Source organism: Canis lupus, chromosome 37 (assembly GCF_048164855.1).
Source record: "Canis lupus baileyi chromosome 37, mCanLup2.hap1, whole genome shotgun sequence".
Taxonomy (NCBI): Eukaryota; Metazoa; Chordata; class Mammalia; order Carnivora; family Canidae; genus Canis; species Canis lupus.
Window position 1 is genome coordinate 12,080,168 of NC_132874.1, and position 12,249 is coordinate 12,092,416.

At 44.7% G+C, this 12,249-nt stretch overlaps 1 long non-coding RNA gene across 2 annotated transcripts in view; it reads right to left on the reverse strand.

Moving 5' to 3' along the window:
- Positions 1 to 2,913: 2,913 nt before the first annotated feature.
- Positions 2,914 to 12,249, reverse strand: part of LOC140626039 (uncharacterized) — a 49,968-nt gene continuing 40,632 nt past the window's right edge. Inside the window, exon 6 of one of the 2 annotated variants that reach the window (XR_012025285.1) lies at positions 2,914 to 4,647. This is a non-coding gene — a long non-coding RNA (uncharacterized lncRNA). Of the gene's footprint in view, positions 4,648 to 8,305; positions 9,299 to 12,249 lie in introns of those variants that run through there. The other variant, XR_012025284.1, reaches the window with a different exon arrangement.

The window sequence follows — 12,249 nt, forward strand, 5'->3', positions numbered from 1 at the left end:
GGTCAGAATGAGCTGGAATCAGACTGACCAGAAATTGGGGGGCGGTGCCCAGCTTTGCAGCTATCCCTCTAGGGAATCCTGATGCTCAGCCAGGTTTGAGAACCTCTGGTCTGGATTGTTTTGGTCAGAAGAGGTTGGGAGAGTGATGCGGAAAATAGAAAGGCACAGGAACAGACTTTGGCCTGCCAGCTCCAATCTGGACTTAGATTTCCCAGATAAGCAAGTAAATCTCTGTATAAATAACTCTCTTTACAACTCTTGTTTTTGGGTTGTTTTGTTTTAAGATTTTATTTACTTATTTGTGAGAGACACAGAGAGAGGCAGAGACATAGGCAGAGGGAGAAGCAGGCTCCCCACAGGGAGCTCGATACAGGACTCAATCTCAGGACCCCAGGATCACAATCTGAGCTGAAGGCAGACCCTCAACCACTGAGCTACCCTGGTGCCCCATGTTTGTTTTCTTTTTCTTTTTTCTTTTTTTAAGATTTATTTTTATTTATTTATGAGAGGAGAGAGACAGGCAGAGGGAGAAGCAGGCTCCATGCCAGGAGCCTGACGCGGCCCTCGATCCCGGGACTCCGGGATTGCGCCCTGGGCCAAAGGCAGGCACGAAACCGCTGAGCTACCCAGGGATCCCCTTCTTTTTAAAATTGCTTGTGTTAATAGATATTTATTTGTGATGGTCTTAGCTCCTTTCATTAGGATGCAAGCCCCATAACCAGAAACCTTGCTTCCACTTCTGTCCCTACTCTCGAAGATATGTTAAAGTAAAAGCTGACCGCATTCCTTGTGGTCCCTGGATTTTGTATTTCTCCATGATTTGTTAAATATATATTAAGGGCCTGTAATGTGTCTGATATTGATATGGAAGGGAATAAAAAGTCACGTAAGAAATTACCTTTGCTCCTAATAATTTACTTGGAATAAAAATATGTCCTCCAGAAAAAATTAAATAACAGCACAAGGTGGCCCATGGTTAAGTATAAAGAAAGATGTAGATTTGATTAATAAATGCCAGAGGATTTGGAACAGAGGGAGAGATCCTGCCGTTTCAGAGGGGCAGGGCTCAAGCAGGAATTTCCAAAAGGCGTGAGAGATGTGGAAAGAGGAAGGTAGAACAAAGGGACTGGGTGGCCTGTAGCTCTGATCTATAAATTCCTAAGTATTCCGGAAGTCTGGGGTCCAAGAGCCCTGCTACAGAGAAGCCTCCAAAGGGGGAAATGGGTGGAGTAGAGAATGGAGTGTATGTTAGCATCTGCAGAGCCATGCCTGCCAGCTTCACTTAGAACTTTCCCCCTAAGTGTTGCTTTGTTTTGTTTTGTTGCTTTGAGGGCAGGGCAGATAATGAATAGAGTAGACGGAGATCCTTGTGCAGAAAGAATTGGAGGCGTGAAGGAAAACAAAAATGCTCGAGGGGCTCTTGCAACAGACTTAGACATCCAAATCCACTTATGGGTGCTCACTCTGATATCCTGTGTGACAGGGAGAGGGCTCTTCCCTGAAGGAGCTCACTGTCTGGTGATGGGAGACAGACTATTCTAACACAGTGCCCATGCATACTAACCATGGAAGAGTTGGGGATGCCCAGGCTGAGCTATCAGGGAAGGCTTTCAGGAGGTGGGGACACCTGATAGTACAAGTTGAAGGACTAAGTGGAGTTAGCCAGCTGCAGAAGTTGGGGGACCAAGATGAAGCCAGAGGGACAGAGCATGCAGTGGGCGTTGCAGGAACTGCAAACAGATTGGTAAGCGTTTGCAGAGGTGGACAGTAGCACCTGACCCAAGGTAAGTCCTGGGGAAATGGGCAGGAGCTTGATCTTTAGGGATTTAGAGAAGGGAAGCTTAGGGCTTATTTAGAAGCTGTAAGGGGGGCGCCTGGCTGGCTCAGTCGGTAGAGCAGGTGACTCAATCTCCATGCTGTGAGTTCAAGCCCCATGTTGGGTGTGGAGCCTACTTAAAAATAAATAGATAAATAAAAAGATAAACATTTAGGAGTTTGTAGCAGCAATGTCCACAATAGTCAAACTATGGAAAGAGCCCAGGTGTCCATCGACAGATGAATGGATAAAGAAGATAATGTGGTATACATATACAGTGGACTACTACTCAGCCATCAAAAAAAAAATCTTGCCATTTGCAATGATGTGGGTAGAACTAGAAGGTATTATGCTAAGTGAAATAAATCAATCAGAGAAAGACAATTATCATATGATCTCATTCATATGCAAAATTTAAGAAAATAAAACAGAGGATCATAGGGGAAGAGAGGAAAAAATGAAGCAAGACAAAATCAGAGAGGGAGACAAACCATAAGAGACTTTTAATCATAGGAAACAAACTAAGGGTTGCTGAAGGGGAGAGGGGTGGGGGGATGGGGTAACTGGGTGACAGGCATGAAGGAGGGTATGTGATGAAATGAGCACTGGGTGTGATATAAGATTGATGAGAAAAAAGATTGATGAGGGATGTCTGGGTGGCTCAGTGGTTGAGCATGTCTGCCTTGGCTCAGGTCGTGATCCTGGGGATCTGGGATTGAGTCTGCTTCTCCCTCTGCCTATGTCTCTGCCTCTCTCTCTCTGTGTCTCTCATGAATAAGTAAAATCTTAAAAAAAAAAAAAAAAAAAAAGACTGGTCAGCCGGGGTGGCTTAGCGGTTTAGGCTGCCTGCAGCCCAGGGCATGATCCTGGAGACCCGGGATTGAGTCCCACGTCAGGCTCCCTGCATGGATCCTGCTTCTCCCTCTGCCTGTGTCTCTGCCTCTCTCTCTCTCTCTCCTCTCGGTGTCTCTCATGAATAAATAAATACAAAATCTTAAAAAAAAAAAAAAAAAAGACTGATGAATTGCTGACCTCTATGTCTGAAACCAATAATATACTATATGTTAATTAATTGAATTTAAATAAAATTTAAAAATAAGAAATGAAGTACTGATATATGCTGCCACCTGTATGAACCTTGAAAATATTAAACTAAATGAGACAAGCCAGTCACAAAGGCCACCTGTCATAGGATCCCACTTACATGAAATGTCCAGAGATAGATAAATCCCTAGAGAAAGAAATAGATTAGTGGTTGCTGGGGGATGGGGAGAATGGAAACGGATAGTGACTGCCATGTAGGGATATTAAAAATGTTCTGGAATTAGATACTGGTGATGATTGTAAAATTCTGTGAATATACTAAAATTCATGGAATTGTACTCTCTGAATCGTCTGGTATGTAAGTCATATCTCAATAAAGCAAATAATAAAGAAAAGAAAAAAGTTTAGGAGTAAAAGGAAATCTTTGGGGTGCCTGGTTGGCTCAGTCAGTAGAGCACATGACTCATGATCTCAGGGTGATGAGTTGGAGCCTTGCATTGGGTGTAGAGATTACTTAAAAGTAAAATATTTTAAAAAAAGAGAGAGAGAAAGTTAGAAGCTGTTAGAGAGGGGCACCTGGGTGGTTCAGTTGGTTGAGTGTCAACCTTCGGCTCAGGTCATGATCTCGGGGTCCTGGGATTCGAGTCCCACATTGGGATCCTTGCTCAGCGGGAAGCCTGCTTCTCCCCCTCCTTCTCCCTGCAGTTCTGCTTATGTTCTCTCTCCCAGTCAAATAAAGAAATAAAATCCTAAAAAAAGAAGCAGCAGCAGCAGCAGCAGCAGCTGTTAGAGAGTGTGACACACCAGGACAGCAGTTTGAAGGGGGCACTCTGATGGGGGTTGAGAGGAGGGAATGTAGAGGGGTGAAGGGTGAAAGGCTAGACCCTGGGGAGGAGAGGAAAACTATGGCAATGTCACAAAGTCTTGGAGTAGACAAGCAAGACTTGGTGACAATGGTTCTATGGACAATGGACAGGGAATGGTCAAGATAAAAAACAAACGGGCATCTGGCCAGCTCCGTCAGAAGAGCATGCAACTCTTGATCTCGGGGTTGTTTGAGCCCCACACTGGGTATAGACATTACTTTAAAAAAAGAGATAAACAAACACACCTCAGTTTTTTAAGCTTGGGCAGCACAGAGAGTGCTGTTACTGTTGGGAGAAAAAGGAAGTTAGGAGGGGAAACCGGTTTTTGGAGGGGAAATTAGGGGTGGGGAAAAGATGATTATTTCAGTTTGGGGACACGTTAAGTTTTCTCTCTCCAGCTGCCCTGTTTGGTTTCTGTAGTTGTTCCTTTTTCCCTTAAAACTTAGTTTCAGTGCTTAGAGGAAAAAAAAAAAAAGCCCAGTTTTGTATCTTGCACAAGATCTAGGTGCATCTATTTTTATAACCTCAAACTACCCAAGAGCCTCAGGAATCAATAGACAACTGAGTTGCTCCAGATTTTAAGTGCCTAGAGCCAAGGTGAGGAGGTGCATGGAGAGAGGCTGTTTCATTCTTGTTATCTCTGGCCGCAGGTAAAGGGAGGCTTGGGAACCTCGATTGGCTAGAGTTTTGTTTTTCTGAGAAGTCCTTACTCCAAGAATCGGGGCTTCCCGATGGACCTGTCTGACTAGAATCACAGGTCTCTCATCCTGGACCATCCTGGCTCAGCATCCTAAAGAAAAAGCTTTCAAAACAGACACAGATTCTTCCTCTCTCCAGGGACAGGAGGCTTTCCACAGCCTCCTAGACATTCACTTACCTCAAGTATTTCAGAATCCTACTCCGGCTGGTGGCTGACGCTACCTGTCAGACAGAAAATAGGTCAGCCTGACTCTCCTGATCACTGAAGTGGAGAAAGCCCCAAGGTGTGGGGTCAAGGCAGGACAGAACAGCCTGACTGACCCTGGCTTCTCTCCATTCTTGGGTGGTGCAGGGGACGTGTGTGTGTGTTGGGGGGGGGGGGGTGGCTAGAGCAGAGCCAGCTAGAGTGGGGCCAGCTGACCTATCTGCCTCCCGAAAAAATCTTTCAAGCTACCAAAAATCTTTCAAGCTACCAGCCGTGCTGCCTCTTAGACTCTCACAAATATGCAGAGTATCCCTGACTAGCCTCTTCAAACACAATACATTTAACTGTGATTTTTTTTTAATTTTATTTATTTATTCATGAGAGACACAGGGAGAGGCAGAGACACAGGCAGAGGGAGAAGCAGGCTCCATGCAGAGAGCCCAACGTGGGACTCGATCCCGGGATCACACCCTGAGCCCAAGGCAGATGCTCAAACACTGAGCCACCCAGGTGCCCCTCTGTTTATTTTTAATGATTTTATTTAATTTGACAGAGACAGAGAGAGAGAGAGAGAGAGAGAGAGAGATTGAGCATGCACAGAGGCAAAGGGAGAAGGAGAAGCAGGTTCCCAGCTGTGTAGGGAGCCCAGTGTGGGGCTCTATCCCAGGACTTCAGGATCATGACCTGAGCCGAAGGCAGACGCTCAACTGACTGAGCCACCCAGGTGCCTCTTAACTAATTTCTTGAAGTCAAAATAATCCTACCCGAGTGACTTCCTTAGCAGGAACGGAGCTCTGCTAAGAGGAAGCTTTCTAGGAATCAGAACGACTTCCTTAAGCTGGATTTTGACAGGGGTAAGGGGAGCTACTCTGAGATCAGCAAAGAGCCCTGGTGTTATTTTTTTTTTTTTTTTTTTTAAGATTTATTTACTTATTTTGAGAGAGAGTGTCCAAGGGGTCAAGACAGGCAGGGACAGAATCTCAAGCCAACTTTGTGCTAAGCACGGAGCCTAACTCAGGGCTTAATCTCATAACCTTGAGATCATGCCCTGAGCCAAAACCAAAAGCCAGATGCTTGACCAACTGTGCCACCCAGGTGACCCTCTGGTGTTATTCTTAACTCCTCTCTTCATTCTTCTCTTGATCCCAACTGCCGTTGACCTGATTCTTCCCTTGTAGAGACCCCTTCACTTCTCTCCATCTTTACCTCTAGCCTAGCCCTTCAGTTCTCATCTATTCCTCGATGACACCCTCCAAACTGGCCTTCCTACCCTCATTTCTGCCTCACTCCAGGCCATTCTCTGCAGTGAAGAGAGATTAGTCCTCCCAATCGGCAAACGTGGTTCTGCCCTGAGGTGGGCTGTCTGTAAAGGTGGCCACCAGCAGTTACTTTAATCCTCATATGAATGGAAATCTCATAGAGGTGGAATCTACTTCCTTTCTCTTAAATCTGGGCCTTACAATTTGCTTTTACCAACAGAATGTACTAGAAGTGATATTGAATGTGAATTGAATGTGGTAGAAGTAATATTCTGGGATTTCTAAGCCTGCTGGGTAAGAGCCCAGCTTCTGATTTCCTTCTCTTGGGGATCAGCTGCTGTGGACAGAAGCTTGGGCCAGGTTACCAGATGATAAGGGACTAGATAAAGAGACAGAGGACCAGTCGCCCTCCTGCTGCATATCTGCAGCACCAAATATGCAACTAAGGCCATGGGAACATTCTAGTCCTAGGGATGGTGGATTCTCCAGTCCACCCTGGAGACACCACCCTGGCCTGCACCACAGGGAGGAAAGGAGATACATCCCGGTCAAGCCCTGTCCAAATCTCAGAATCAGAAGCAGATAAATAAATGAGTGGTGTTGTTTCAAGCCACTAAGGTTTGGCATGGTTACATAGCAGTAGGTAGCTAAAACATGTCCTGCTCTTCAGATAAAGTCAACTTCCTTTATTTTATTTTTTTTTTAAAGATTTTATTTATTAATTCATGAGAGAGACACACACACACACACAGAGGCAGAGACACAGGCAGAGGGACAAGCAGGCTCCATGCAGGGAGCCCAACGTGGGACTCGATCCCAGGTCTCCAGGATCACACCCCGGGCCGAAGGCAGCACTAAACCGCTGAGCCACCAGGGCTGCCCAAGTCAACTTCCTTTAAAACAGTGCAGACCCACTCCTTACATCTTCAGCTTAATGGTCATCACCCCATCTAGTCTTCCAGAGGCCTTTGCATGCTTATACCACATCTCCTTCCTCTTTCTTAAGCTCACCCTGTCATCCATCAGCTTCCTTCTCCCAGGAAATACCACTTCATCCAGGGAGTCTTTGATTCCAGGAGACCATGTTGAGGGGCTTATTGGGCTTTCTGCTGCTTTCTGTTCTATCACACCAAGCAAAAGTACTTTGGGGACTCATGGATAGGGCTACCGATTGGCAGTAGTGGTAGTTTGCCCCACCTCTCTGCCCAACTCACCTCCCCACAGAGGCCAGAGAGGCTCCTTGGTTGGAACCAAAGACTATCCATTTAACCAAAGAGCTCAGCTCTGGAGCTTGGATTAGAGCCTCTGATTGTTTGATTAATCAATTAACTTTTTAAAACTTTTTAAAATTTATTTGAGAGAGAGAGAGAGAGGGAGAACACAGGAGAGGGAGAGGGACAAGCAGACTCCCTGCTGAGTAGAGAGCTCAATGTGGGGATCAGGATCACGACCACAGCAGAAAGCAGATGCTCAGCCAACTGAGCCACCCAGGCACCCCATTGTTTTTTGTTCTGTTTTTTAAATCAGCCTAGGCACCTAAAACATGGGAGGCACTTGTTCTAGGGCCTGGGTTTATAGCAATCCACCTGGAAGACAAGGACTCTACAGTGGTAGAGCTTATATGCTGGGGAAGAAGACCAACAATAAGATATGGCTTCAATGAAGAAAATGAAGAGAGTAATGTGTGAGAATTGGGATAGAGTCAGAGAAGGTCTTCCCAAGAAAGCGACACTTTGGCCAAGACCTGCAGGAAGGTCCCAGGTATGGGAAATCAGAAAAGCTGGTCCTAGGAGTGGCAAGTGCAAATACAGGCACTTGGGCCACTACAGGCAGAAAGGAGGTTCAGACAACTGGAGTTTATCAGCAAGGGAGAAGGGAGGAAGAGGTAAATTTGTACCTTAAATATGTTAGGGAACAAAAATTCAACTGAGTACATCTTAAACATCTTATTGGCTTGATTCAGCAATCCATGAATCTGTCCACAATCAATCTAGCAGATATGAAGGAACTCCAAGGAGTTGTACAATTGGAGAAGACTTTTTAGATCAAAATGAGCAGAAATAAGGAATTATACTCGGGATTGGCTGATTGGTTAAAGCAAGATTGTTTTCCTTATAGAGAGCAAAAGGAAGTCTTGGAGCTGGGTGAGGTCACTCGTACAGAGCAGACAAGCACTGATTGACCCAGGTCTTCCTTTTCTGGGAGCCATGCATAGGAACAGTTAAGTTTTGGTTTGCTGATGTGTAGTAGGAGCAACTTCATCTTGGGCCCAATCTGGTTACTTTAACAAATGCTCTGGGAAGTCACGGGAAAATTGTACTCAGAGGATTAACATCATCTGACCTATGTTTTTAAAAGACCACTTCGGGGCAGCCCTGGTGGCGCAGCGGGTTTAGCGCCGCCTGCAGCCCGGGGTGTGATCCTGGAGACCCGGGATCAAGTCCCACATCGGGCTTCCTGTATGGAGCCTGCTTCTCCCTCTGCCTGTGTCTTTGCCTCTCTCTCGCTCTCTCTGACTGAATAAATAAATAAATCTTTAAAAAAAATAGTCTTCTTTAAAAAAAAATAAATAAAAAATAAAAGACCACTTCCACCATCCGTCAAAAACTGGATGAAAGGGAAAAGTATCAGCACGGAATTCGGTAACCAGGCCAAAGGGGATGGTAGCTTACATGGGGACAATAACAACAGGAATGGCAAGAAGTGCACAGATTATGAGTCAGAGTGTATTCTGGTGGCTGAGACAACTGGACCCAACAATGGATTGGCTGTTGGGGGACTGAGAGAAAAGAGGAATCAAAGATGACTCATTGGAATGCCTGGGTGGCTCAGTCGGTTAAGCATCCAACTCTTGGTTTCTGCTCAAGATCTCAGGGTCCTGGGATGAGGCCTGAGTGGGACTCCATGCTCAGCAGGGCATCTACTTCTCCCTCTGACTCTCCCCCTCCTCCTGCTCTCTCTCCACCTTTTACCTGAAGGGTGGAACAGAGAGGCAAGGAGTACAGAGATGACACTTGTCAACAGTAGAAACATTTCAGAGAAGGATAGTTCATTTCAGTCTTGGAAACAGTCCTATGAAGAACTAAAAACACAGCAGGACAGAAATTAGAGCCTAAGGGTGGGGCAGGTAAGGAGATGACTTCTTTGGGAAGGTTGAGGATGACAAGAATAGTTTAGAATTTAGGTAACTATTGTTTTTTCTTTCCTTAATTATTTTATTTTTATTATTTATTTTTTTACTAGGCTCCATACTGGTGCAAAGCTTGAACTCACGATCCTGACTGAGATCAGACTCAAGCTGAGATCTAACGTCAGGTACTTAACCAACTGAGCTTCCCAAGTGCCTTGATAACCATTGTTTTTTTCTGAAAGCAGTCCCAGGCTCTACCTGTGGGCAAAAGGAGAGAACCTACAAGAGAGAAAGGAGGAAGAAGGGAAAAAATGGGGGTTGTGAATATTTTTGTTTTTGTTTTTTAAGATTTTATTTATTTATTCATGAGAGACACAGAGAGAGGCAGAGACATAGGCAGAGGGAAAAGCATGCAGGGAGCCTGATGCAGGATCCGATCCCGAGACTCCAGGATCACACCCTGAGCCGAAGGCAGACCCCCAACCACTGAGCCTCCCAGGCATCCCGATATTTTTCTTTTTGGATAATGTGCTGCTTCTCATGAAACTAGGTATTTTGGAGGGTTTTTTGTTGTATTTGTGTGTGTGTGTATGTGTGTGCACAACAAAGTTTATTTCCTCTGTCACAGATTGTGCTGCCATCTTCCATCTTTTTTTTTATGGAAGCATAATTGACCCACAATAATGTCCTGTGTGCAGCACAGTGATTTGATGCTTGTAGACACTGCAAACTGATGTTTACTGTATTTTGTTTATTGTTTATTTACCTTTGCTAATCTTGGAGATTTCCCCTTCCTTTGGGTTTATATTGTCAGGATATTTGGCGGGGGTGGGGGTGGGGGGATTTTAAGAACTTCCCCTTCCTGTCACCAATTCTTTGAGTTTCTCCTTCAGATGCAAACAAAATCATTTACCATTTGAAAATGTTGTAATTAAACCTAAAAAAGACTTCCTTTATTCTGTGTTGGGGGGCGGGGGCTCAGAGTCATTTACAGACGTGGAAAAGACCCCTTGAGGAAAGGTGGGCAAAGGAGGGTGGGGGGTGGGATGCTAAATTCTGCAGCAGAACAGAACTGAAGCTGGATCAAATCATCAGACATCAAATCACACCCGATTGACAAGAGACAACTTTTTATGGTAAAATGTTAAGTACTTAATATTTTACTTTCATTGTGGTTCATCCCGCTTCATACCCCAGAGCTATTTGTTCTCAGAATAAATGTGCATATGCTTATTAGCTTTTAACAACCCACTGCTTACAGTTAGCAGAGGGGTCAAACTAAACCTGCCTCCCGAATTGAAAAACCCTCATTTGCACATGTGGTGACAAAAACATTAGTTCTCAAACCGAGAGGAAGAGAGGGGGGCTGAAGGGATGATAAGTGAGTGATGCGAACTCAATCCATTTGTTCTTTCGTATACTTTAGATTCCTGTGCCCCTGCGAGTATGGACTCTCTTCCCCCGTGTTTAGATTTGAGACTGGGTTATGACCTAAGAAGTAATCAAGGTAGTTTCAGAACTTAAGCCAAAGTGAAAAGCTAGTTGCCACCAAGCCTCCCTTCTGTATCTACCTCTCTCTGGAAATGGTTTTTATTGAGTATTTGGTGGTGTAAGGTCCCAGGAGGTGAAATAACTTAGCCAAGAATTAGTGTTATTTTATTCGTTCTGCTGATACTTGTCTGTTCGAAAGGAAATTTGATTTCTTTTCCTAGACCAGTTACTAATTTTTGGATTCCCTCTTTAAAAAAAAAAAAAAAAAAAGATGGTTTTTTGGGGGCCAACAGCTGAATCATGCGTTTGTAGGAGGTGGACCAGCCAACGCAAGTTGACTAACTGGGCTGTGCTGCTTTTGCGCTTCCAACCACCTTCCAGCAGCCTTTCTCTGGGGATGCGCGGGTGAAAGTCTGAGGCTGAGGCTCGTTTCCAGTTGATGAAATGCTTCGTCATTGCTGTCATCATCAGCCAGGCAGGGGAAGACGCATCTTCAGTAATAAGGCATGACTGTAATTCCTCACCCTCCGGCTATTATTAATCATGATTCATTTCATGAAAGAGGGCATAATAGCCTCTGTAGACCCAAAGCACATCTACACTAGGAGGATTTCAGGTTTGGGCATGTGAGGCCTTTCTGTGTATAAAGCGGGAAATGAATGTATTCTAAGGGAGAGAGGTCTGGCTGCAGCCGATGAGATAGCCAGATCCAGGCTCTTGCCTGGAAAAAGCCTTCTAATCATGAAAAAATAAACTCCCCCTTTATGACTCTCCATTAACAATCTGAATTGATTTGATATTCTGCAGTGATGTTATTTGCGCTTTTTTCACTCCTTAAAGAACTTTTGTTTTTTAAGGAGTGAAAAAAGGCACTTGGGCTATATGCCTTGTCCTGATTTAGCCTGGAATTGTTTGGGACTTTTTCACCCTCTCTAACGAATAACTTCTAGGACTACATAGCTGGAAGAATCTTAGAGATCATCTTGCTTATCCCCTCAGTTCAAAGATAAGGGGAAAAAACAAGATTGATAAGATTTATGGAGACCTGCTCAGGAACACTCCTACAGAATTGAGGCTCGCACCTAGGGCTTTTGGCTTTTAGGCCTGTGTTCTTTCTACTGCAACAGAACTCAAGCTGAGTGTGGGCTCTGGAGGGTTCCCAAGTTCACCAGTCCCGCTGGTGCTCAGTGAGAGGGGTGTCTAAGTACAAATAGAGGACCACCTGGCACATGGGCAATAGGTTGTGTGCTTAGAGGTCAGACTTTGGGGATTCAGAGGACCTGGGTTCAAATGAAGACCATGCCACTGCTTGACTGCACAGTCTTAGGCAAACTGCTTACCTTTAGTGAAACTAAAAACTAGAAAACCGTAAGTTTGTCATCTGTAAAATGGGTCCAATAACATTACCAATGAGCCGTGGCTGCTGTGAAAATTAAGACAACGCATGTCAAGTGCTAAGCCCTGGGTAAGCATAGGTTTGTATTGCTCTTGTCATTAATAAAACGATTTTCTTACTGAGGGTAACAGAAGACCAGACAGTAAAGAGTTGGCTGTTCTCCCACCATGTCTTGGCAGGACATGCTTTCCTTCCTTTCTGATAGGTTGGCTTTTTTCTTTTCTTCTTCTTCTTCTTCTTCTTTTTTTTTTTTTTTTTTTTTGCAATGAAGGTGCTCTGACTTCACCATTCCCAGTTGAGCAGCCATGAGGATGTGCTTGGTGGTAGTTCACCCACTCTTGGG